This window comes from Phalacrocorax carbo, chromosome 4, assembly GCF_963921805.1.
Source record: "Phalacrocorax carbo chromosome 4, bPhaCar2.1, whole genome shotgun sequence".
Taxonomy (NCBI): domain Eukaryota; kingdom Metazoa; phylum Chordata; class Aves; order Suliformes; family Phalacrocoracidae; genus Phalacrocorax; species Phalacrocorax carbo.
In genome coordinates, this window is record NC_087516.1 from 62,376,179 (window position 1) to 62,403,763 (window position 27,585).

Consider the following 27,585-nt stretch of genomic DNA (forward strand, 5'->3'; position numbering starts at 1 on the left):
TTTGCTCCAGGAGCTGCTATCTTTACAACCTTTTCAAATAAAGTATTTATTTAAATCTCTGAAAGTCTTCCCTTTTGAAGAAACCTCATGGAAAAGGTTGGCAAGGTCTGGAGGATCCCTGTAAATAGTGTTGGTGAGAGGGGGGATAAATGTGTATGTGCGTTTAGGAGGGTTATGTTCTCTCTTCTACATCATCCTGTATTTTAAGGCAGGAAAAAACTGCTCAGAAATGCTTTGAGACACACATAAATCAAAAGTCTTGAGGAGCGAAGAAGAGCTAAATTTAGTAGGTGAATCCCTAAGCTTTCCTACAGCAACCCCAAGCATGCTAGCTGGCAGCAGTATTCAAAAAACAAAACCTTAATTCCTAAACTTAAGGTGCAAATATTGTTTAAATTCTCCTAGGAACTAAAGCAGGCTAAGTTAAATTTCTTTCTCTCTTCTTTTTTCCCAGCTTGTTCCAGCATTTACTATTCTAAAGTTCTTTTAATTACAAACCAGTTCTTTAAATTGTATTTAAGTCTAATATTGATGTCACACTAAGGCTGTGATTCAAGGAGATGGTGCAATCCAGGGTTGGCACATGGCTAGCATCAACTCTGACTTGAGGTATCCCCATGAGCCCCAGTGGAAGATTAATGGGGGTGGAAAATGATAGTCACACTCTGTACCACTACTTCCAGCTGGTAAAGTTTGAGTCGTATTTTTTTAAAACGCTCTATCTAACATTAGGGGCAGGTTTTCAAGAGACCCATCTCCCATCCAGCTATCTTTCACGATTTCTCTGGCTGGACCCCATCAGCAGCCAGGGAAGCAGGTTGTACGCAGAAAGCAGACAGGAGAGGATAAATGACAATTTTTTTTAGGAAGGAATAATTTTCACCCAGGGTAACTCTTAAACAGAAAATGTTCCCGATACAAGACACAATTCCTTCTTCCAAAAGTACATCCAGCATTTCTCCAACGAAACCCTTCTCAAACACACTGCTATGAGATTTACCGCTGTTCCTGCCCCAAATGTACAGGCTCATGCAAAGAAAAAAATAATAATTTTAAAAAGGGATGGAAAAATACATGTCAAGCTGCAGCTCCACCCAAAATGGAAATCAGAGATTTTTCTGCATGCGAGGCTATGCAGACACGTACCTTGACCCGGGTGTTCAGCAGTAGCCTCTGTACATTTAAGCAGCTGAGCCTGGGACCAGATCCGCCTTTCCCAGCGAGCAGGCTGCAACCACCCCCACAGAAGTGCCTTGGATCAATGTGAGTGCAAATGTATTTTGAAAGTCAGATAAGAACTGATCTGCCCACTTGCCAAAGGAGTGATAACATACGCTGTATTAACAGTAAAAATGCTTTTCTTCTCCTCAGTCTTTGTAATTAAGATTTCTATTTCACTTTAGGGAAAAGCAGCTTCTTATGCCCTGCCTTACTCTTGGAAACACGAAGGGCCTCCACAGCTTCTGCCACGAAATAGAAAAGGCAGTGAAAAATGATCCTCAGCCAAAGGAAGGGGACTTTAATTTGTTTTAAATAGGAAACCCGCAATCATTTCAGGTTATCAGCAGCGCCTAAGCAACTTTGTAAAACAAATCGCCATAGCTTCCAATAATGGGTCTGCCTCCAAAGCAGTTAAATGTGATTTTCAAAAGTGCTTCAATGGCATAAACGCACAAATCCCACTGACTTGTAAAGTGCCTTAAGTGCTACCAGAAAGATTTTTAAAAGATGTTTAGGCTCCTATTTCCCACTGAAATCAACAAGAATTTGCCACAGACCTTCAAAAATATTCCCCAAAGGCAATGCAGAATTAAATTTTCATGTTATTTAAAGGAGGATTTTTCAAAGTTCATACATTAACTGTCCTTTCAGCTCCTATCATTTAATGGATGAGAACAAAAAGAAAGAAAAGATGGAAATAATAATACAAAACAAAGAAAAAACCCACAATTTTTTTCTAGTAATGCTTTTCTTTGCATTACTGCTATCCAGAATGGCACTGAAAATAACATGGAAGCAAAAAGCAATGATAAATTGGTAGAGATTGAAAAAGCTCACTAAGATACTTAGTAAAATATCTGTATTTCTAATTTCTGCTAACATTTTCACTCACATATTCCAGAGTTCCCTCCCTCGATCTCATTAACGCAGAAACCCACAATGCAAGGCTCTGATTGAAACATCATCTTTCATAGCCACTAAAGGAATGGAAACATTCATTTCAAGAGAGGTTGGCTGGGTTTTTTTTGTTTGAGATAAAAAGGTACCTATGCAAGATTTCAGCATGCCGTAACATGTAGTGGTGAAACAGGACATATTATCTATGGCTGAGCAGATTTAAATACCTGGCTGTGCAGCACAACCTATATGGTTAAGCCTGTGATTTACAGAGAGGGCTGAAAATCAGCGTACGGCATCTACTGAGCTTTTCCCAACCTTCAGGACTCTCTGCAAATCCCGCCTAGCAACTGATTGCAGCAACAAATTAATACCTCAATAACGTGTAAGATAAAGTCTTTCAACTCCTGGAAAACTGCATTCCTGTGATTGTGTGATACTGATGCAAACCAACTTGGTGCTCCCGAAATCGCAGTGGTAAATACGGGGGGTGGGGGGGGTGGGCTGCATTCCTGGCTAAATGCTTGCCCTGTGGATATGCAGGGAGATGAATAAGGTCAAAAAATCCAGCAAAGCTCAGCTAGCTCAGACCAGCACCAGTAACACAGAGTCAGTCCCAGAATGGCCAAGGTTGCACCCAGCCTCCTTAGGCTTAGTGCAGTGAAGTATCAGCCTGGAGAAAATGGAAACCTGCCTCCTGCGGGAAATGACTACATTTGCTGGATTTTTAAGAAAACTTAGTCTAACATTTTAAAATTCAGTGATATCTGTAGCGAAAGCGTGAAATAGTTTACCGAACCAGTTATAAAACTTATCTCCACAGAAAACACAAAATAGGAAGACTTTCTATAAATAATCGGGGGAAAAAAACCCAAAGCTATTTTGGAGAAAATGAAATCTGTATTATTCTGCAAAGATATTCAATGCTAGGTAGTAAATTTGTGCTCCATTTTATTTATTCCTTTTAAGGTTAAACAACCTTTTCCTTTTAAGACTAAATTGAGACTTGAAGTACAAAATTGCTGCTTTTAAAATGCAAGAGTACAGGAGTTTCAGATCAAAGCCCCGTACCAGTTTGTTCAGAATATTCTTTTTGAGTCTAAACACACTGTGTTTTCAAGTCTGCCGACACCAAATAATTTCATGTATTTGTGTCCTGTACTGGCCAAGACAGAACACAGGAGACACGCAGTGAGCAGCGCTCCTGGCTCACGCAGGAGGACTAACCTGGGGAGAGGGAAAGGCAGCATCTTTTGCTGTGTTAAAGTGACAAGAAAGAGGATTTGCCTTGGTCTGGAATTGTTGCATGAACCCTACTCCTAGTTAGCAAAGGATATTGTTTTATTTCTTCTTTCCCCTCATATTCCATTTTTCTTGCTTATTGTGCACACACACGCTTTATTTTTTCTTTATTAAGAGCAGCAGCTTTCTCCCTATTTCTTCTTAGCTTTAAGCCACTTTTCAGAAGGAAACAGTAAAGTTCAAACAGCTGAACCACCACCCAAGAGCACACAAATGCTATTCAACGCAAGACCATTTTGGATTAATTGCAACATGCCAACAGTTCCGCTCAGCTGCCAACCGTTGTCAGCGAAATACCTAACCGTGAGCTGGACAAAATTTCCGGGGCTAGAGGGGTCCACATCAGCTTCTCTGCTGGTCCACGCAAAGCACTGCTGGTGTGCAAAATGCAAGGACTTTCCACCATGCGACACATGAGCCTGCGGGGCTGGGAAATGGGGCTAGCCTGATGGCTGAATGGTTAATGTGTTACATTCACCCATGTGGTATTTAAATACAAGGCAAGCAATGTGCTGTGGTTGTCCGCTGAGAACTGGAAGGACAAACAAAAGGGTTTTTGGCAGAGCAAGAGGAATCAGCCCCAAATCTCTGCAAGGAGGGCTTTGAGACTTTGCACCTACTGCTGGCCAGGGAACGCACATTTAGAGGGCCAACGTCTTACTAAACCAACCTGCAGTGTCAGCCTGGGAGGAGGACACCAAGGCAGCTATTCCTCGACGTGAAGGACCTCTACTTCTGTGCAAGCTCTCTTGTAAGCCGACCCCCAGCTTGTGGCCACACCAGCAAGGAGAAAGCAGGCAACTCAGCAGCATTCATCTCTCACAAACAAAGAAATCTGATCATCCCCAGTAATTTCCTTAGGATAGATTGCAGCAGAAGCCTAGAGCAAAATTAACTGGATGTTCTGTCAAAGCCATTAGGCCTGGACTGAACTCAAAGAAAATTATGTTCACTGATGTCTTCATATTTACTTTAAAATGCAGTCATTTTGACAGGCACATGAGGTAGAAGATCTCATTTTATGAAGGTCTTATGGGACAAGAGGAACAGAAATATAACATGCAGCTGTCTCAGTCAGCAAAATGATCACAAAATTACTTTACAACTGACTTTCAAAACTACAAATCGAGTTATTTTGAGTAATTTCAGCCTTTTAAGACACATGGTTCTTCAGGTTGACCAAAAAAAGCAACAAACTTGATAAGTATGATTGGGACAATTTTCCTTACTCGTAAAATAATGTTTCCGCACACAACTACCTTCGTCTCCTTCAATTCAAGAAGGACTTGAAGAGCACAGCCTACTGACCAGTCAACAAAGCACAGACTTCATTTGCAGTCAAGCCACCAACTTTGCCTGTCTTAGGGTCTTCAGATGGAAGCAAACCCAGGAAACCGAGAAGCAAGAGAAATAACCTTCTCTTGATGCTGCAAGAGAGCAACATGTCCTCAGCTCCACCAGCACAGTGCTCCTGGGATGCAGCTTGGAGTGCTGCCTACCATCAACACTATGTGACTTGTAATGGTATCATGAAGTATAAACCAGTTAATCAGGAAGAAGGAGCTGGTATAACTTTCTCTAACCTGAGAAAAAGCCGTTTTGGACTGTCAGTAAAAAACAGGAGAGAAGGATAGCCACAGCATCAGCTGCATCACCTTGTAATGTGGGATATCTAAAAGCCACTCTGCTTTACTCTAGAAAATGATCTATGTCCACCCAAAAGTCTGCAAAGGGTGTTGCTGAATGCAAGATTCACCCCAAAATCTTGTTAAGATTCACTGGGTCTCCTTCACCTCCCAGTTTATGGTTTCTGTCTAGAATGAGCAAGACATCTAAATTTCAAAAACTTTCAATACTCTGCTTGTAATTAATTGCCTGCTTGGCATCAAAGGCATGCAGCAGCCCCTTTTAGGGGTGACATGGTGAAAAGATAAAATGAGGAGAAGCCAACATTGATACCAGTGAAAGGTGTAAGTGATTTTCAGAGCTGCTCCGTGAAAGCACCTTACCAGTGATGCCAGGATGGAGCTTCCAAAATGCTCATCTTCCCTGTGGAGCCAACGCTCCTGCAAAAGCTGTGTTTCTCATACAGAAGATGGGAAATACACAGTTTACTGCCAAACACACAAGCAGGGGCTTACAGAAAGCTTCTAGGAGGAACTGGCTTGGAAATAATCTCTACTCTGCAAGTCTACTACAGTACAATTAGAAAATAACTTGGTGTAATACCAATTCCCTGGCTGTAATTACTGCGTTCCCCAGCCCTTAAATTACCATAGAGCTCAAAGTCTTATTTGTACACGGGTGCTGTGCTAGGGGCCAACAAAACCCGGGCTGCCCTGTGCCGATACTTACCACACAGAGTTTATTCCCACAGAAAAACTTGCTGTGAACACAGCTGAGTGTGCCTGGCATCACTGGTAAAAAAGAGAGGCTTTTCTTCTTTTAAATAATTTTTGCCTATTCCCATTTTCAATATTTAAAATCTGATGCCCTTAAAATTAAAAGAAATTATAAAAGTCCACTTTTTTCCTTCATTTAAATGGATTCATTTCTTCCCTTCTGCCTCCATCGCATTTTAATTTAATTTTCTACTCTTTGCTTATTTCTGTTGGCATTCTTAAATAAATCTTTTGCTCCACATACTCTCAAATACAAAAAAAAAAAAAAACCTTAACAGCAAAAAAACCCAGGAGTTTAAGGACTTTCTCTGTGCTTGCTATTATGAAGCAACGACCCAACTAGTGCAATAAGAGCAATACTGCCCGACTGCTGATGACAGTTAACACGTTAAATCCCCAAGAAGGGACACTTTTTCAGGCTACCCACCTCATCTTCCCTTCCTCAAGCCCTTTCAAGGGAAATCCACCAGCATGGCAAGCTGACAATTTACCCCAGGAGAGAAGGGATGGGGCTGGAGAAGGGCACTGCCTGGGGTCACCCATGGCTGGCAGGGAGGGCCAGAGCCACCGCACCTCACCAAGGCTGGGAAGACCCAAGAGAGGAGCAGGAGCCAAGCGCCCCCAGACCGGTCAGGGCACGGATGGCAGAGATGCTGCTGGTTTATATTTGAGAAAGCAAGTATTTCTGCAAGCCCCAGCAAGCCCAGGAATTTAAATACCTTCCTGGGGATCTGCGGCACGTGCACCCTGTGCTGCCCTGACGCCAAGGACAACCTGAATTAATTAGGGACAAAGTAATTAGGCAAAACACATCTTGTAAAACTATCAAAGGACATCTGATATCTGAAGCACGCACAATGTTACAGTAACTCCAATATCTGCATAACCTGTCAGAAGCAATACAAATAAATGAACATTGCTGTTATTAATGCTGAAGTTGTCTTTAAACCCATTAAAATCTCTGTAGCCTCAGACCCAGTGAGGAGAAAGGTGGTGTATGACATCTGTGCTGATTACAAGGAAGAGGAATCTGGTCAAGCTGGTAGATACAGCATTTCAAGCAAGCAGAATGCTCTGGAAAAGCTATTATTTTTGGACAAAAAGGAGGAAGAGGATTGGACTGCATCAAGAAATTAAAAACAAATTGAGAAAAAAGGAAAAAGAACTATTGAATTTAGATTTCCATTTTGCAGAAAACTAAATCCCCCCTTCAAAAAAGATGTAATATATATTTATTAGAAATCAGGTTTTTTAAAAAACATAAGCAAGTACGAACACGGTTCACTATGAATACAAACTGGCAAAAAAAAAAATAGTAAAAAGGAAACCCAATGCAAAGCTTGTGGTCAGAACAGACAGGACTTGGCTTTGTTGTAATTAAGGTTGACTTTAATGGATGTTGATTTTGGCATCCTGTCTCTCGCCCAGAAGCTGCCACTTAAAATTTCTGATTAACATTAGATTTCAAATTGCCTAAAAGGTGAGACCATCTTAAGTTATCACCTGGGGACCTGCAAAAGCAAATAGGTAAATTTGGGGTTATTACCAGGAAGGGAGAATGCCATGCCAGTTTTGGTCGCACCCAGATTTTGCAAACACATATATGCAGTGCACATAACCCAGGTATGTAAACAGGAATTTGATCACTGCAAGCTGGTGAAGTGGAGAGTATGTATATATTCTCTGCATCGAGTATAGGCACCAAGGTGTCAAGTAAAAGTCCATCCTCACACCCCAAAAAGCAGTTTAGCCTGAGCATCCTTGAGTGCTGAGCCAAGGTGGGACGCTGCTGCTCTTCCCAGTTGCAGCGAGCGCTGCAGGAGGCTCCTGCAGAGCACGGTGAATCCATTCTCCAAGGACCACGTTTTGATGAATGCTGAACAACAGGGGAAACACGCAGACAGCCAGGAGCGCAGAGTGGGCAGCGGGATGATTTGGATCACCCCCCTCTCCTGCCTTGAAGCTAAACATTGGTTGCAACGCCCCACGCTGGGATCTGAGCTGACTCTCCATGCTAGCAGGGCAGTGAAGCATTAGAAGCCGCTAGATCATGATTTTTTCCTTCTGTCAGAGGAGTCAAACCCAGGTAACTCCTCCTGCAGATAAAAGCACACAAAAATATTTTAGGAATGGTTGCGGCCCCATGAGACTGCCAGAGCTGCACCTGTCTGTAAAGCAGATACCCACAGACCTCTATATAGGATATACCTAAAGCTGAGCTCCCACATGGGTGTTTATAAAACTGCAAAGGAAAAAAAAAAAAAACACACCACCCAACAAAGCAGGTCTGAACCAAGAGGTGTGTTCTTTCATTGCTTTGAATTTTCTCTCCTCCACAGAGGGGGTCTTGCTTTATATGGAATAAAATGGGGAGGGGAGAGGAGGCAGGGGGGCAAAAGTAGCTTTGCTGTGCCACAGGTAACCCAAGTAACCCATCTTTGACATGAAAAAAGGTGATTTTTTTTTTTTTTTTCCCAGAGTTCAACTCTGCAGCAATTCACAGCACTGCTTCCTTCACAGGGAGCAGCAGGCAGCTTGCTCACCAGCTCTCGCAAGCAAATTGATTTGCTCCTGGGGCCAAAAGCAACTGCAGGTTCTCTTCTGAAGAAATTACCAGGACTCAGCTTTTAAGGATGATTTTCTGTACAGGAACTGTTTATTATCTAAATAAACTTCAGGTGGCTACACCATCCATCCTCCCTCTGACGACCTAACAGCTGCAGCCAGGATGGTTTGGGGTACCTGTGTGGCAAGCGAGCTTGGCAAAGATGTGTGTCATCACCCAAAATTTTACAGTTAGCCCTCCTGACTGTAGTTCATGCCATTGCCAAGCTCTTCCTTTTAATAATGTATTTGCCATTTGATGCTGCAAGGATCCCCTAGCATGTAATTAAGTCCAGGGCAGTCTTGCAGGCAGCAGTAGGATGAAACTGATACAGTGCTATGTAAAGTCTAGCATGTAGGTTATACAGTTGGTGGGTATATATAAATATGCATATAACATCTTCATTCCTTTGCACACCCATGCCTTCTGAACATATTAATAGCAGCAAAGCTTGGAGCGCTGCATACGTAGGAACACTGTTGATGTAACATTTCACATGTTTATTCTCAATGGATATTTGTGATTAACTCTGCGGGGCATTTCTTTTGTATCTCTGTTGAGAAAATATTATTAAATGGAAATAACCCCTCTTCTTGCAGGTGGCCTGCAGATTTTGTGTTCTGTTAGAAGATTAGTTACAAATTAATTTGGAAAACAGGGTAAGAAGGAAAAGTTTTAATAATTTAATTAGAAGTCTGATATAGCACAGTCCTCCTGAGGTTTTTCTTCTTTTCTAAGGAGCTTACTAACACTGGAGGACAAGAATGGCCAGAGACTGCAAAATCACTCAAAAATCCCACTGATTCCTGGGAGGTCAGTAATTCACCTATAGCCTGGGCAGCAAAACACTTGATTCCTGTCAAGTGCAAACATGATCCTGGACACAAACAAATGCTTCTGCATATAAGTTTTTCTTAACAATTCTCCAAAAATGAGTTTACAGTGTCAAAAGTTAATGGTCAAAATTTCACTTATAGGCATTACGATTAATTATGCTGCAAAGAATAACATCACAATCCATATTACCACTCAATGAGACCAGTGAAGTTGCCTCACTAGTGTTTATTTAAAGTTGAGCACTGGCTTCTGATTAAAAATAATATGATATGAAAAATAATGAGATGAAATGTCAGCCATCATCCCACACCTCATCTACAGCATCACAGATTAGAATTTAAAAATGGGATATAAAGATTATCTGCTTGCGCACGACATGGATGTGGAAGGCACTGAGATATCAAATCAGTGTTCCCAGCCTTCTCTTCAAAGTTTTGTAGCTTTTTTCTTTACGAAATAAAAAAGTGAAAGAGCCAGACTGTGCTCTGGCAATGAAGTAGTGACCCATGGTCACCCCAATAAATACATCTACACACACATCTTTTCCTCCCTCCTGAGGACAGCTATACCCTCTTTCACTGACTCAGTGAGAATAAATTCAAAACTCTTACCTCTTACTGAAGGCAAACCATCATAGGACCAGAAATGTCAGTTTTCGACTGTGTGTCATGATCCAGAGCACCCAACCCCTGCCCACCGGGGCACCTCCACCTTGCACGGCAACCCTCCTTTTCTTCCCTAAAGCTTAGCCGAGACAAGACACAGTTATTTTCCTTCCAAGGTAACTACTTGAGCTCAGCCTCAAATGCAGGGAAAAACACAACTTCACCACCACCCTGCAGGGAAACTCTCAGCCGCACGTGGACTTCAACTTCCCAACACATCCTCAGTGAACCCAGGCAAGCTGCCATGTTTTGGAGTTCGTGTTTGTCTCTGCTCTTTGGGCCCTGACTTATTCTCAGTAGCAGAGGCCATTTTGGGGCCCATCCCAGTGCAATATTGCACCCTTAAGCTTGTGGCGACACCCACCACTGACTTTATCAGCCACTTGATGAATATGGCCAGCAGCATTGAATGTCAGCCCACAGGCAACAGTCACATTTGCGTGCAAACCCAAAACCTGTTATCAAAAACTCCCTGGAAACCACACCCACAGGGATGTGGGAGCACATTTGGCATCCAGGGACCCACTCATACAACTAGGTTATTCTGAAACCGGTGCTCCTGAGGACCTCCTGCTAGGAGAAACAAAGCTACATGCAGGAACAACACCCCAGTTTTACTGTAGGACAAGCAAAGCAGATGCATTGGCCCAGCAGATGACAACACAGTTCAGTTCTGAGCTTGCTTAGGTCCACGTTCACCTCCTGCTCTGCAGGTACATGTACTGATATATCTGCACATCCAGTCCAGTGGGCAGATGCACCTCTGCTGCCCTTATGACATGACCTCAAACCTTCTGCATACTGGACCAGCCAATCCACTGGGAAACGAGGATGCCCAAAAGTAGAGTGTATATATAAAGCAAACTAGTTTCAGAGTTTTTGAAAAGCACTTGTAACGAAGGACAAAAGTCTTCAGCTGGAACCACTTTCTTCGCAATATTTATTAGCGGTATTCACCATTTATGGAAGTTCAGTGGTCCCAGGACTGGGCTGCATTTGCCTCCCTTTAAAAGCCAATGGCAGCGAATTTAATGATTTATCATTTAAGCTAAACATGGCTCACAAGCCATAGCTGTAAATTTACTCCCTATTTCACCTAAAAGGCAAAATGAATTTTGAAAGAAACCATTCAGAACAAGGAAGACTTTCAAGTAGCTACCCCTCCTCTGCAGTTCACTGAGTTTGATCACCAAAAGAGGACTAAAATGACAACAAAGGGGGTAAATACCTAAATAAGTTAAGCCCTATGAACTTTCTGTGCATTTAAGTTGATATAAAGCCAGTCCTGACTCACCACCACCCTGATGGCACCTCAGGTGTTCAGTGCCTGAAGGTCACAAATCAGCCCCCAGAAGATCAGGGGAGATCAGAATTACAGACAATTAAAGAAAACTTTGGGAGTCCTTCTGCTTGTATTTGGGTGCCACCATTTAAGATCCATAATCAAAAGTTTACAGTTTACAAGTTTAAAAGTTTAAAGTTTACAAGCAGTTTACAAGGTGAAGCAACCAACATGCTGAGATTCCCCTAGGACCACACGAATCTAAGGGATGGGGCCTTATGAAAAAGGGCGCATACTGGAAGACACACAATAGAAATGATAATAAATAGGCAACAGGGGGATTTTCACCTGGCACAACAGCCTAGTATGAAATCTTTATTTCTTATTTTGCGTCTTCCTTAATTTAAACCCTATCCCAGAACAGCACGTATTCAAAATATGAAGCTAGGCAGTAAAAGAGGCTTCCTCAGAGCTCCTTTCTTATGGTGGGTCTGTAAAGAACCAGCATTAATGGGGTCCTGATTTGGGTTCAGATTCTGGGAGTTCACACACTACAAATAAATAATAAAAACCAGCATGAGAGAGAGGAATTTATGGCCTGTCACTGCATGGAAGGAAGCAAAATGATAATAATTTTTAAAAAAATTAATACTGCTTGCAGTAATATCTTTAAGGATAAAAGCATTACTGCTGATAGCGCTGAGGTTTGCTGGCTGTCAGACAAAGATGGGGAGGTTTGTTCTTCGATTAGTATCATTGCTGCTCACACCAAGACACTTAGAGCACTGGGTAGGGTTTTGGTAAGCTTCATAATAAATCCTAAATAAACACAGAGTGTAATAAATCTCCATCCACAGCATGTTGGCATTATCAGAGCTGGGGCCGGATGGCCAGATCTCAGCTACACTGCACCACACATAGGCAAACACTAGCAGCTCAGAAAGACAATGCTCTTAGCAAAGCAAACGTGAGTCAGAGCCCAGTGTTGCCAAACTGGGATTCCTCCTGTGAAACCGCTGGGTTTGGTACATTATTTTTAGCTTTCTAATTATACAGTTACCAAACATACCAGTAAGACTGAACAGGTCCTTCCTTAAGAGGGAAAAGAAAAAAAAAAAGAAAAAAGGAGTAGCAGTGTATGAACAAATTGAGATGGACTCAATAAAGCCAAAAAAGTAGTGACTACCAGCACAGGAGACCATAATGCACCGAAACCCACCAGTCTGACAGAGCAATGAGGTCTGCAAGAGGTAGTTAAAGAAAACACTGAGAAACACAGGCTGGGTGCAAGACTCCTGGGGCCAACTCCCAGCTAACTCTCCACTCAGAGAGCATGGAAGACCTGAAAATTAAACCATAACCTCTCCATATATCCTCGGGCAGTAGCTGACATTTCCAAGCACCTGGTGAGCTGTCAGCAGCCAGAAGGAATTGTTATAATAGACTGTCTATCAGCAGCTAAGTTGCATCATAAGCTAGTAATAATATCCTACGTTGGAGCCTTTTAATTTATTTTTAGTGCTGTAATGCCCAACAGCAGAGGAAGAATACATTTCCAAATGGGTCTGCTGGCTCACAACCTCATTGCATTTCTTCTCTGAAAGGGTTATAGTCTGCTGGCTTCAGGGCAAGGAGGAGGGCTGAGTACTCACATTATGGCAATTGCTGGGGATAACCTGAGCCTCCAATCACTCTGACAGTGGGTCCACCCTTTGTCATCACAACATGAAGTTTGATTGCTCTTTTCTTGCAAAGTTTAGCCACAAGTTTTAAAGAGATAGATATAGCACAGTTCAAAGGCCTTGTGTGAAGCCAGATCTAAGAGGAGGTTGTTGTCTGATTTTCAGATTTCTCCTGCAATGAGTTATTTCAACTTCTACATGGCAAGGCATGCCTCCTCAAAGCCTAACAAACAAACCGCTGGGATTAATCACTGCAGTTTGCAACATACTCCCTTCCCTGGCTGCTGCATGAGTCCAGAGACCACAGCAACCTGGAGTTCACGCTACATGAAGCCACTTTTATATCAACCAAAATCACAGAAAAACATTAAGTGCTAAGCCGTACAGGTTTTTTTCTTAAAGCTCTATCATATCAGTGAATTAAAAATTCACACACAATGCTACTATCCTCTCTCTCTTAGGAAGCTCCTTCTGAAACCACACAAGTTTTATTGAAAACAAAAACAAGCAAACAAAAGGCAGAGACCATCTCCTAGTGCAGGCTGCCTCTGGTCCGAGGTCCCTTCTCTACCCACCAAAGCCCTGTAGCCTTTTACCTACCACCAGCTCTGTGGGAGAAGAGGGACGGGCTATTAATCACCATTATTAATATTATTAATCACCATTCCCAACATTTACAGGACATTTCCCCCCACCACAGTGCACTGATGCACTGTCCACAGGTGAAAGCCTTGCCTATTTATAGCCCTCTGGGAAGAGGAGGAGGGATACCACTCAAGCTGATCACATTTCTTTTTAAATGCTAAGGGTGTGTTTCAAGGAGTCTTCTGCTCCAGACTTGTAGGTCCCAGTCCTGCAAAACTCTGGGTGTTTCTTTTCAGGCCCTGCCTAGAGAAACTATTTCTCTCCACCTGCTTCCCAGATGTGCTTCTGTAAGCAGCTGCCAGCACCTTAGAAGCACTAACAATGGAGCCTTATTTCTCACCTAGCTGTGATGTCCAAGCAACCTCTATTAGCTTTAGGACGGTTAGACTCACACACACATATTTCCTCCCCACAGATTTTGTCAACAGGAAAGAAAAAAAGACGACCAAACACGATTGCAGCAGGGCTCATCTTTGGAGCACAGGGTTGAAAGGCACAGGGCATCACAGCACCCAGACAACACAGCAACTCCTCCACCCATGCTCTCATCTTGCTCACCTGAAGCTCTGATTTCTTTCCCCCCTCCCCCCCACCCCCACCTTGAAGGTTACTCTCTCTGCAGGCCCTTGATCTCTAGTCAGAGAAAAGGACTTTATAACACTGAAGGAGAAAACCAGAGATGGAAAAAGGTCACACTATTACACACTGGGAAGCTTGTTTGGTCCAGTTAGATCTTCTCTGACTGCAGGAGGTGATTTTACCTTGCCAGACAGCAGTTTACCTTAAAATAAAATCAAATGCACCAGGTGTCACCCAAATTGCAAACCATCAGAGATCCCATTCACACAGCCTCTGCAAGTAAAGGCTTACCGCACCACATAGGAGCCTGAATTTCTTAAAGTAACCACATCACTGGCAACATCCTTAAAATGCTAGCTTGCATCCCATTGCGGTACTGAAGTTACAGGCCATCTATTTGCAAGAAAAAGTGTTTCTGAAACTTTTTTTACATTTATAATTTATAGCCAATTCAATGAAATAAGAATATTCTCTAGCACAAACATGCATTCTGCTTCTAAATCTAACCAGACTTACTACTAGCTGGCTTGAAATGGGATGAAAAAGACATGGCTGCCATTCCTAAAGACCATAAAACAGTTAGACGGCGGTCATGGGGAAGCTGATGGGATTTTGTCCTTCTACCACTTCACCAGACCAGTTTCGTAGGCACGGACAACCAAATGTTTTGTGCCAACTCTGCTCTAAAACCTTGCAAGATCATCACAGGTAATTCAGGTATTATTAGATCTGTGATGGGAATCAAAGAACCACCTACCGCTGGGTTAGTGCTTGGCTCCCATCACCACTACCTGGGCAAGGGAGGCCAAAATACTATTCAATGGGTTAGCAGAGATGAGCAGGATAGGAAAGCCACTCTGAATGTCAGGTGCTCTAAGGGAAAATACAGAAATACTGAATGCACTTTAATGGCAATAGGAAGCATCTCAAGAGGACTGGCATAGGAAACGTGCCAAGCTCCTCCATTGAGAGATTTCATCTAGTTTCTTGAGGGGTCTATTTTAAGACAATTTCCGTGACCTTACTTAACAGAGATTATGCTGTGTTTCAATTAATTTTTACAGCTTTATAATTAATATTTTGGTGTCTGCTGGAAAGCATGCTGAGCTGTGTAAAAATCCACATGCGCGGCAAGATGACAAGTGCTGTTACCGAGGCGGAAGGAAGAAGATAAGAGCCCTCCAGCCTTGCCTGGCAGGGCAGAGCAGCACCCCTTCAGACAACCGCTCCCGCGAGGGGCCGGCACACCGAAACACGGGAAAGGTCAGCGTTTCTCCTCAAATAACTGATCCGATATCATTAGGGCGGGGTTATTTTCTCAGGCTAATGAATTTGCACATGCACCCACACCACAAGCAGACCTCCTTCCCACCACCTCCTCAAATAAATGAATCTCAGGAAGTGAAAACAGCCAAACCATTGCAGCTTATACACACGCCGTTTGTACCAGTGCAGCTTTCCCCCCCCCCCAGAGCTAAACCTTTGCTCATCTCATCCAGTACAGTAATTCGCCTGCACATTGAACACCTCTCAAGTAAATGATTCTCACAGCCTTATACAGGCTTCTTTTTGCAGGGTTCATTGCTGCTTCTGTTTCATCCCTGGGCTTGCAGGAGGCCTGAAGACACTGCATGATACCATCCTTCCAATACTATAGTACCTGCAGGCTCTCTGCTCCCAACACATCGCATTTCCAAGCCAAGACAGATCCAGCAACTTCACCACCCTCATTCACTCAAGCATGAGTAAATTAATGTGGCTGTACAGCCACGTTAATAAACAAGACCAAATCCAAATTGATGGGACGCTGAAATAACTCATTTAAATCCCTAGGTGCACTGTTATTCAGCAGCGTTTCCCCTCAGTGAAACCTCAAGAGCTGTATTTTGATTTCCGTTGCTATCGTTTCAATGAGCCCCAGCTTTTGAGTGCTTTTACAGAGCAGGATCATGGCACAACCATGAGAAGAGGCTCACAAGGATGCTGCTAGGCAGGCATTTCTCATATTGTGCGATTGTCAGGGCTCAGTAGATGTGGGCACATCAGCTGTGCTTTTTAAAATTTCAAAGTCCTAACAAAGAAAAAAAACTTCATAAAAACTCTGAACGATGTGACAGCAAATAGCAATTGTGCTCCACAAAATTCAGCAATTTTGCAACATTTGAACACTGCCATGAATGTACGTTTTAATCATCTAAACCTTTGGCAAGAGATTATGGTAGGATGCTGCACAGGTAAGTCCCACCAGCATCATCGCTAGAGACTGTTCAAAATGTTCTTCCTGAGTTTGTAACAAATCCTAAAACAGGGGTAAGTGAGGGGAGGTCATACAGTAGAGCAAAGCAAAGGAAACCCTTTTTTTTTTTAAAATCTCTTTGAGAAAGACTAACTTCCACGATCAAGGAGGCAGGAAGCAGGAGCTCGCAAAGGGGCTGTTCACTACAACGTTTTAAACTCCATGCTTGATATAACAAAGCAAGCACACTGATGGTATAGCATGGAGTGCGATCTCCCCTGTGAAACGAATGGTCATTAAGCTCATTCCTGTGCAAGGTTTGCTTTTGAAAGGGAAATTCTAATTTTAACTGCTCAGCAGTGGTAATTTGTGACAGAGGAATGATCTGGCACGGAGGGCAAGAGGCCCAGCTACAAGGAGGAGTTAAATTGGCTGGAATTTGAAATGTCAGGGACAGAAGGACTCCTTGCAGGGGAGTGAATTTTCCCTGGGAGAAACAGCCTCGGCATTGTCTTGTAGCAGTCCTGGAGTGGGAGCGCTCAGGGGCCACGTTTGGCCAGCACAGCTGGACTGGGGGATGGACCTAAGGCCAGGCTGAGGTGCCCCATGCAACCACTCTCAGGACTGGTGCTGGGGCCAGTGTATATAAGGAATTTGCTTGTGATGCACCTTTGCAGACTTCATGTAGAAATGCATATTGCAGCAGGACTCTGCCCAATGCATTGTTCATTAGTTTTTTATATATAAGCACAAACATATGTTTAATTTGCTTCGAGGGGTACCATAAAAATTCCCCCAATGCTTTTTTGCACAGTTCCCTAGTGTAAAAAAAAAAGTAAAAACCTCTGGTAGCATGTCTGAGATTGGAAATTCTCTTCCAAAACAGCCTTATCAAAGATACCATTAACAACACACTCAAGGTTACACTCCTAACTGAAAGTTAGTTGCATTTGTGGCCAGCTGAGTTAATGATGTTGACTCTGAGCTTGAACCCCTTCAGTCACCAACCAAGAGGCATTTCTAGGACAACCCTTATCTTGTTGTTTGAGTTCTCTTTCCCCAAGCCATTTACAGCATTACCTGACCTAGGCAGGGCAAACCAGGTCGGGCAGCAGCTGTATTTGGCACAGGTAGGGTACCATCAACCCAAGCAGCCCGGTATTTATGCAGCGACAGATGAAAGAAAATGAGGTGTAGCCTGACAAACAAGGTCTTGCCATAAGCAGGTACAGACCCTTTTCATTTCTTGGTGTTTCAGGGTACAGCCCTCTTCTCTTTAGGGCCGGAACAGCATAATAAATTGAAGTATTCGGAACATTTCAAGGAGGAATAATGTTCACCGTGAGCTCCAGCTTCATTTTCTTCCTTCCTCTGAAACCAATTAGACATGCTGCTGAAGGAAAAAGCTGGTTTGTAACTCTATGAATAAGCCAAACAGGAAAAAATAAAGTTTAGTCAAATGCAAGGACTAACTTAAATGTAAAGTTTTTGTCACATGCTTACAGCTATCAACTGCTTCCTTGCCATCACATTTAGAAGCAATGTGGAATGTCTTACATTTCAGGCTCAGAGTGACACAGCAATCTCAGACAGAGCAAGGATCTCAGGCCGGCTCAGCAGGTTGCATACAGCTGGCTTGTTCCGACTGCTAGAGGTCTAGTGAAACACTTGCCACAAAGCAGGAGGCGGCACATAAGCACAGAAAAAGTATGGTGGTGTGAGCAAGTATGAACAAAAGTAGAGCTTATGGCATGGGGTGGCGGGGAATATAATTTTTTTGTAAAAGCTATAGATATGGAAAGGGTAAGCACAACTCTTGAAAGACGGGGGGGAAGGAAAAAAAGAGCACACTGGATCTTCTTTTCTTTGACATGGGAATTTCTTCTAAGACTCTTTCTCCTGTAGGAAAAGCAGTGCTGGTATACAATCAGTTGATAGGCTTAGCTGTCGGAATAGCTAACAGAACTAACAAACTAGTAAATTTACTGCAAGATCTAAATCTTTGAAGTATTAATCGTCATGCTGTCATCTTAAAAGTGGATTTAAAACAGGAAGGAAAGAAGAAACAGAAGATGACGAGAAAGAAAAAGAGCAGCGATGTTGGCCTTAGGACTGCAGTATTGATCCTGCCATGAGAAAGAAACAAATGCCAATTCTATATATTTTTAGCTCCCCTCACAAGAAATTATCTATGTCGTCACATTCTCGTGTTTCAATGACCTCTTAGAATCATAGAAACATTTAGGTTGGAGAAGACCTTTAAGATTACCGAGTTCAACCGTAAACCTGACACTGCCAAGTCCACCACTAAACCATGTCCCTAAATGCCACATCTACACATCTTTTAAATATCTCCAGGGATAGTGACTCAACCACTTCACTGGAGAGCCAATTCTAATGCTTGGTAACACTTTTGGTGAAGAAGTTTTTCCTAGTATCCAATCTAAACCCCCCATGACACAACTTGAGGCCGTTTCCTCTCATCCTATCACTTCCTGCTTGGGAGAAGAGACCAACATCCACCTCACTACAACCTCCTTTCAGGTAGTTGTAGAGAGGAATGAGGTCTCCCCTGATACTTCTTTTCTCCAGGCTAAACAACCCCAGCTCCCTCAGCTGCTCTTCATAAGGCTTGTTCTCTAAACCATTCACCAGCTTCATTGCTCTTCTTTGGACATGGCAGAATGAGCGGGGGAAAAATAGCCTTGAGAGCCATTGTATGCAAAAGGCTTTCCTGCAATACCACTTTGAAAAAAGGGCAACATTGCTTTACAATTCACTAAACAACATATTTACTCGCGCGCTGACTACACATGTTGTACTTAGATGTCACAGCAGATTACTTGCTAATTACACTAGGAAAAACCCAAGTAATTACCGCAGACTTTTTCCTCTGGTTCCGCAGAGGTTGGAGCCAGACATTTACATTACAAATGATCACACCTACAACTAGCAGCGTCTGCTTTGAGCAAAAAAGGACACCTCACCTTTGGACACGTGCCGTCAAATAACTTTTTTTAAAAAAAGCATGCTAAAAACTGGGGATGCACCAGAAATGAGTACACTGAAAAAAAATGAAGTGCTCTCCCTGCTAAGAGGTCAGTCTACTCAGGCCAAGGGAGCAAAATACAAATTCTTTCCTAACATTTTATCTGATCTTTCAGGCTGATAAAAACTTCTTTTCTGCTACTGAATGAAGGAAATCATATTACCAGAGCTGATATTCATCAGAAATACTTTGAACTGAATATGTGAACTGCTTTTAACTGAGTTTAAATCGATAACTCCAGTACTGTGGTTAGTATTATTGAATTGTACATTGGAATATCATCATTTCAATTATGTTATGATGACAGTATTACCCTCCGTCATGAGCTGTATTTATTCCGCTGGATGGTGAGGTGTACTACTACTTCATTTGACAAATCAGACACACCATCGTTTTTAATGCTATTTTACTGAATGATCACGGAGGGTTTACACAGCTACACATGAACTATGCTCTTCCCTCGAAAGGTCAACACCTTGAAAAGCCTTCGCCTTTGATAGCGTTTCTTTTTCCTTTCCTAAAGCATTAGAGGGAAGTCCAAATGCAAACATAGAAACTCACCCAAAACAGTGAACTTAAGTGCCTAGGATCACTCACGGCTGTTTCCACACTTCCGAGCAGGGGTTTGGATGCAAGAAAAGGCTGGTTTGGGGGGTGTGGTTACACGTACAAGCATTATTTATACATGCAAGGTGATACCGAAATCTTTATCACTTCTCCCTGGTGGAAATGCAAGAGGGGAGCAGCTGCTATAAGCTTTTGAAACTTTTATTACCTGTAAACATTCAGCTTTAAAGTGGGAAGGAAAAAAAAAATTGATTTGATTGTTTTCTCCCAAAAGATTTTCATTTTTAAAGCATAATTTAATAGCTTCCCATACATAACATTTATCTTTTCCTTTGTCCTGTTTATCTCCAATAGAGTTTAGAAACACAAAGAAGCAGCAGCAACAGGAAACAACTCATTAATATAGCACTGGTCAGCGATGAATTTCAGAGCACTTGAAAAAGGTGGTCAGAATCATTAATCCTATTTCAATGGGGTTTAGATGCAATGAGGAAACCAAAACCAGAAAGAATGACCTGGGTACACAAACTGGGAATAGGATCCTGCTCTCCTATCCAGCTCTGGAACACCACAAACTCTTTTTATATTATAACTTTATGACCATTATCATAGATGTGCTGTACAGAAGGCTCCTTTTTTCTTCCAAGCACCAAAACTGCAAACGTTAAACCTCCATTCCTGAACTGCCTATAGTCAAGTAGCAGGTTTGGGGTTTTTTCCCTCCTTTGATGTATCAAAAAGCAGAGCCACCAAGTTTTGTCTAAATGGTTTGACTAATGGTCAAAGAAATTACCACTGTCTTAATTACCCTGGCAGCATTAAAAAGGACTATTTTTCCTTTATATGGCTAAAATGCTACTGAATAGATCTCCCTACAATAACTGATAATCAGCTTTTAAGTCCCACATTAGTCAATTATGTTCTCTTTCAATTGACTTGGGATGATGCCGATTTTTCATCAGCAGGAGAGGAAAAGTTTCCTTCCTTGGAGACGTCCAGATTTCATTCCTTACATTACCTGGAACCCTCTGTAATGCCCTGACCTATGATAAATGCACTGCCTCTTGCTTCCTCCTACATTCACATAGGGGCCCGTTCACATAAACCCTCGCTTCTGCAAATAGGAGCATAAAGTCAACATACGTGTGTTCTTTAAATTAATCTGAAGTGGGACTCTAAGAGCCCCGAAAGTCACCTGGTTCAGTTAGGCCTCCTCTACTTACAAAATACCGTTCCCAGAGACATCCGTTTCCGTGTACGCTGCTGCTGTGGTCTCGCCAAGAAACTATTACCACTTTGCAGCCTTCAATTTAAGAGCGTGTGTGACAATTAGATATATTAAATTCTGTTAGGCCAACAAAACTTATGATTCAACTAGCAGAACACATACCAATAATTTATATGTAATTTTTCTATCAGCAATTAATCTGCTAGACTTCATGCCTTGATCATGACACTTGTGGGTTTCACTTTTCCAAAAAAGACATTACAGATATGCAGGAAAGCGCCAAGTTACACCACTACCTATAATTTCATTCTCCTTGCTGCCAAGCTGAGCCTGGGTCTTTTGCTATGCGTACAAATGCTAATTACAGCTCAACACTAATGCTAATCCTGACATCTGCTAATTAAAAGATCACATCTTCTGCAGAGTCAGCAGTGCTATTCAAATGAAAACATTAATCAGTTTAAAATTAAAAAAAAAACCCAAAACCTCAATCAACAAAGCAGGAATTTTAGTCCTTGGTTCAATTAATATCAAAGTGCAAACTGGGAATACTCAAGAGCAAGTGTCAGTATGTTCTCTGAGAATATCTGATACTTAGTAAAAAGGGAATTTTTCAGCACTGTATGATTTCTCTGTTCTCAGTAATTGTCCACTTTCTCTCTTATTCCTTCTTCAATCCTTTCTTCTCTATAATCACAGTACCTCTGAAACTCAAGACGACCCCTAACCAACATCTCAGGTTATAACCAAGGCAAGCACATTAATCTACACGTGTACATTTAGATAGCTAAGATGTCCCACTTAAGCTTAATGGGACCGCTCTTTTCTACAGCTAACACATGCACCTACAGGATCAGGGTAATCATGGGCAATTATAACCCATTTACGTCCTTTACTATCAACCATCTCTTGGGGAGGACAGTCCAGATTTGCTTCACATTTCAGCAAACACAGTAGGCAGGGAAGAAGGATCAAATGCAGGATGCAAACCTGGATGCAAAAAGCATCCACCCCATGAATTAAACACTGAGATCATAAAACCCCACCAAACAGCCTGCACATGCCTGGGCCTAACACACAGGGCTGCCCCATTCCTACCCCAGCACCTGTTGCTTTACATTTTGTCCCCAGTCCCTGTTTTCCTTTTGAGGGACTTCCCATTGCTCAGAATCTCCATCCATTCATCCTGGAAAGGCCCTCCTTCATGGCAGCTTTGCTTTCTCCATGAAAGGAGCTGCCACCTCCCACAGCCTGCTTACTGGTTATTTCCTCAATTAGTTTCTTCAGCACTTGGAAACCATGGTACAGGAGCTCCGCAGATAAAGTAGCTCTGAAGAGACAAACACCCTCTTGAATTTGGGAGTATCTCCACCTCTTTCTAGAAAAAGACAGATGCTGCACTAGTAGGCATTTCGAATCAATCTGCAGCCTTGTCTTTCTCCCTGGTTATTTTTGGCCACCAGACACTAACGCTTTGGGTTAGGCTTTCAACGGTTCTTGTTAAATTTTGGATGGGGATTCTGTGAGCTGCTCCATTCTGGAGAAATACATTTGCATTTCTGGGTGGAGGAAGAGATGGAGGTATTGAAGTAGCTCCATCTTCACCCAGCATTCGCTCCAGCGACATCGTGAAGGTGGGTCAGGAGATCCTGGAAGTCCACCCAAGTTCCAAAAGCACCAAACCCAGCCACTGTCATGAGAAAGTCAACTCTGAACATGGCCAAGTCCCACCACAACACATCCAGAAGAGCAGCACATGCCCCATGCAGTTTTTTGACTCCTCCTGGTCTTTACCAGAAGTAGGATTATTGGGTTATCAGAAAATCAGACAGACTACTCCAGTTTCCAAGAAGATTAGAAGAAACTGGTAAAAACTGGAGATTTTGAGAAGATGCAACCCAATGGCATCCCAACAGCAACAGCCTCCTATGGAGCCACCTTTTTAAAATCACATTTACTATGTGCCAGAAGGATGCTTATTGGTAAACTTGAGGCACGGGAAGTCGCCTCAAAAAGAAATAAAATTAACTTGTCTTAGCAGGGCAATACTCCTAACAACTTTCCAAAAGAAATAATCCCAGCAAAATGAAAAAGCCCATGAGCAATAGCAGCTTCCAAGCCGGCATTGGGCCAACGGCAAAAATAAGGCTCTTCAGTCATTTAGCATGCTGCTGTTTAAAATTTGTTTAAAACAGTCTGCATTTATTATTTTGCTGTAGCGTAACAAAAAAAAAAACTCTTTGAATTTGTTGTACCAGTTAATATTCTTATTCATAGGGAAACCACAAATCAAGTTTACTGCCTTTTTAACAATAATAATATGAAAATGCTCTTTTGATATAAGGCGCCAAGGTTTGTTTCCTTCACCTTCTCACCTACATCCACTGCAATTGCCATCTTACTTGCACTTTAAAATTTCCACTCTGGGGAAGCCTTACACTGTAATATATCTCTAGCTAATAATACACTGCAGCCAGTTATAAATTAGTCATGTTGATAAAAGGTCTAACAAAGTTACCAGTATCGTTCTGTAACGCACAAGCAATATTACCAAGTCTTGATTTAAATAGAACAGGCAATTCAATCAAGCAAAAAATGTGACAGAGCCTTCCAACTGCAAAAGAATCTTAAATCATTAATGAAACTAAGAATTTAATGTATGCAAATTAAATTATATATGCATATTTCAATGGGCTAAAAGTTTATGTGCATACTTTACTCAGAATCTGTCTTGCGATACAATTAGAAAGAAATGGTGACAATTCAGATTTTTTATTACTTTGGACTGTAAAGCGTTCATATAATTTATGATCACTTCAAAAGGTACAAAAATCCATCAATTAAGGCCAGGCTTCAGGTGGTATAAATAGACCCGTTGAAGGTGCTATAAGCACCATCTCAATACATCATTTGAGGATCAAGTCTCACCAGTCTCCGCTTGTTAACAACAACAACAAAAAAAAGCCTGAGGTTATGAGAACCTAGGCACTAGCTTTTGCAGAATTTGATGAAAATAATTTGAGACCTCTCCTCACCTGGTAATCAAACTCAGCAATAGGTTCAAAAGTTACCAGGGCATGGCACAGGGCACACTGACCTGTACAACCATTAAATAAGCTTTCTTTCCTGGCAAAACATTTTTTTAAAGGTGGGAAGACAATATGTGATAAAATATTAATCTTATTGATTGTGCTCTAAAAAAAAGTTACAATCCATTAATACAACATTTCATGGGTACTAACCAAGTCTTAAAAACTAGTATGTTGGAGCTTTTCCCCTTTTTAGTAAAGCAGGCCAAAGAGACATCCCCCCAACCAAATGCCAAGGTTTTTTTTGACTTTTGAAATCTAACCCAGTATTTCCTGCTATAAGCCATTCACTTGGAAGACATGAAAATCCAGGCAGTCAATGGGCCCTTTAGGAAACTAAATTTTTTTTTTTCCCCAGCATAGAGAATTGCTCTATTATATTGATAAAAATACACATGTTGCCACAGTGAAAGCATCCATTGAACTTCAGGGCAGTAAATGAGAAACAAGATGTCATTTTCCAGTCTGAGGCAGAGTTTACTTCTTTTTTTCCTTATTCTCATTTTCCCCTCCCTTTTCTTTGCCCCTTCCTTTTTTTCCCCAACCGATTAACACTCCCAATGAGGAAATCACAGCAAAGGAGAGGCACCAAGGCAGACATTCCCAACATGAGGCACCACTTCCAGCTAATGCAAGAACGGTCCCCATGGAGCCAAAACCCACCAACTTTACCAGCTGCGCTGCACCAGTGATGTCTGCCAAGATGCTGAGCCCTCCCCATTTGAGGTGGAAATCTCTCAGACTCAAACCCAGCAAAGCCTATGCTCAGCTACAAGGGAGGATTTAAGCCCTGTTAGTGCATCTGCATGAATGCTTTGTTGAATTAAGACTCTGCCCGTTTACACCTCTTCCTGTTATCATTTTTCTCTGGGCAATCACTAAATCACATAGGATCTAATGACCTAATTAAAACGTTTCTTAATGCTTACAGCATTTGTGATGCCAGCTTTCAACACAACTAATGGCAAATGAAGGTTAATAACTGGTAATTATCATACTCCTTTTAAGATTGTTTTTAAACAAAAGAGTGAAAATATTAAAAACACTGCAAGAAAAAAGCAAGCACATATGCCACTCCTGAACAGTGTTAAATACTATTCACAAGAATACATAAGATATAAAGGCCACATATTAAAGACGTTCTAGGTATTCTGGCAGTATGGATCTTAGAGACTGTGCATACTCAGAATTACAGCTTTAAAAAAAGCTTTTTCTACAGGTGGCTCTGTCAAAACACTACCTTACCAATCTATAGAAATCAGGTTGATGTCTTGCTAAGATAGAGTTATTGAAGTGCATCTTCTAGCTTTTAATTGCTCTATAAACAGACTACTTTGCTACAACTGTCCTTTCACATATGGATGCCAGCTAGTTCCCATGCCCCATTTTTACTAATGGAGCTTTAAATTCACATATTTAAAAAATAATTTTTTAAATAAATAATAATAAGAATTTTTAAAAATCAACACTATAGAAGTCAGAGCAGCTTCATGAACAGTTTGTATTAACAGCTGCTGTAAAACCAGCGGGAACACAAGCCTACATTAAAATAATATTTAAGATTCTCACAACAAGAGACTAGCAGATTTGCAGAAATACAGAATGATATTCAGAAAGAAGTCAGTGCTTGGACTTGTCTACTCAAGTGTGTCCTTCAGTAGGAAAAGCTGGTCTTAATGCAACGCCTCAATGCTATTCAGGCTCAATAGGCTCTTTCTTACAGAGGCAGATGCTAAAGCCTTATTGACCAGAGCCCCCAGTGTACCGCAAGCTCTAACCAGAAACCTAGTTTTCTCCCATAAAAGGAGGATTTGTTCAGATTCCAAATTTGCAAATATTAGGAAAATTACTGTAAAGAAGATTTAACTAAGATATCATTAAAATATCACGGTTAAATCCCTTGGACCCTAGCTCTGTCTGCAAGTGCTGCCCTGGAGAGGAACAGAACAAATTTTGAACTCACATTTAGGGACTTTACAAAGTTATAGCCTTCAGACTGCTCAAAGGTTTTTTTATGCAAATTAATTTTATTCAAAATGAATGCACGTGTCTTCATTACCTCAAGAGATTTTCAGGAACAGGTCTGTGCAAAACCACCTCGCTTGGACACTGTAGCTAGGGGGGATAATGCTGACCCGAAAGTAAGTAAAGATGTTTGATGCATGGAGATCCCCAGCAATTGGAGAAAATCAACAGGACTACACTGTTAAGACAAACAAATCGTAAAAAATGCCCTAAATCTGAGAGAGGTTGTTGTAATGAAACACGCGCATAGTTTCATAGGACTGTGCAAGGCATGAATATGCTTCAAAATTGATGACTTGAAGCAAAATTACCAAGTCCGATGGCTAGCAAGTAGCCCTGAAGAGAACATACTCAATCCCTGAATCAGAATTGGTTATCTCCAGCAAAGGCAGTTAAAATTTTCAAGTAATATTATCCCTTTTTTACTTCTTTTGAGGCAATGAGTCATATAAAGGCCTTTATTGGATCTAACCCCATGTGGCTTCCCTTCAATTTTTTAATTTGATCTGACAATTATGACTGTAAAGCACAAATTGAATTTTTAAGCCACACTGAAGTAAACACTCAGCAACATCTGCTTTGTTTTCATTGTTCATTTAAAACTTACTCAGAACAATAGAAGTTTTAAATGCTTCTTCATCATTAGCTGACATGCTGTATTTAAATACTTCTACCGGCTCTCCTTTTATTTATAGAAAGTAACATACGCCATTTTGCATCAAGACTAAAGAACAAAGAAATCTTCCCTTAGTCCTCTAATGAGGGCAAAATCCAAAAACCAATGGCATCACAGAAAATATACCAGCTGTTGAAAAAAAAAAAACCACCACGACAAACCCAGCCACCAGTGTGTTGCTACTATAGTACAGTCCTAAAAATCCCCATCTCTATCCAATTCAAAACAAAGGGCTGTTCAAGGATTCAGCCACCTGCTTAAAAAAAATTAAAACCAACAGCGCAGAGAAGAAACCAGCACCAAATAATTAGGAACGGGGTGAGTGAATTTAGTGCTACGTATCTGCAATATTGATGGATTCAGGCGTGTGCCATGCATATATAGCTCTGCTTTTAAGATGCAAGATGCAGTTTGCTCTCATGTCTTTCTCCAAAGTTCTGTGCGAGTTACGAGTTTGCATGATGCTGAGGTTCAATCCTGTCTGGTTTTATTGGAGTATATTAGAAACAGTGGGAAGAAAGAACAGAACACATCTTGCTTAGCAAATTACCATACATATATATACACACACATATATATACATATATCTATATACATA

The 27,585-nt window shown here is 41.6% G+C and overlaps 1 protein-coding gene across 8 annotated transcripts in view; it reads right to left on the bottom strand.

Annotated features, from left to right (window-relative positions):
- The window catches only part of ADGRL3 (adhesion G protein-coupled receptor L3), a 517,783-nt gene that overhangs the window by 473,063 nt on the left and 17,135 nt on the right, over positions 1 to 27,585 (bottom strand). The window lies entirely within an intron of this gene.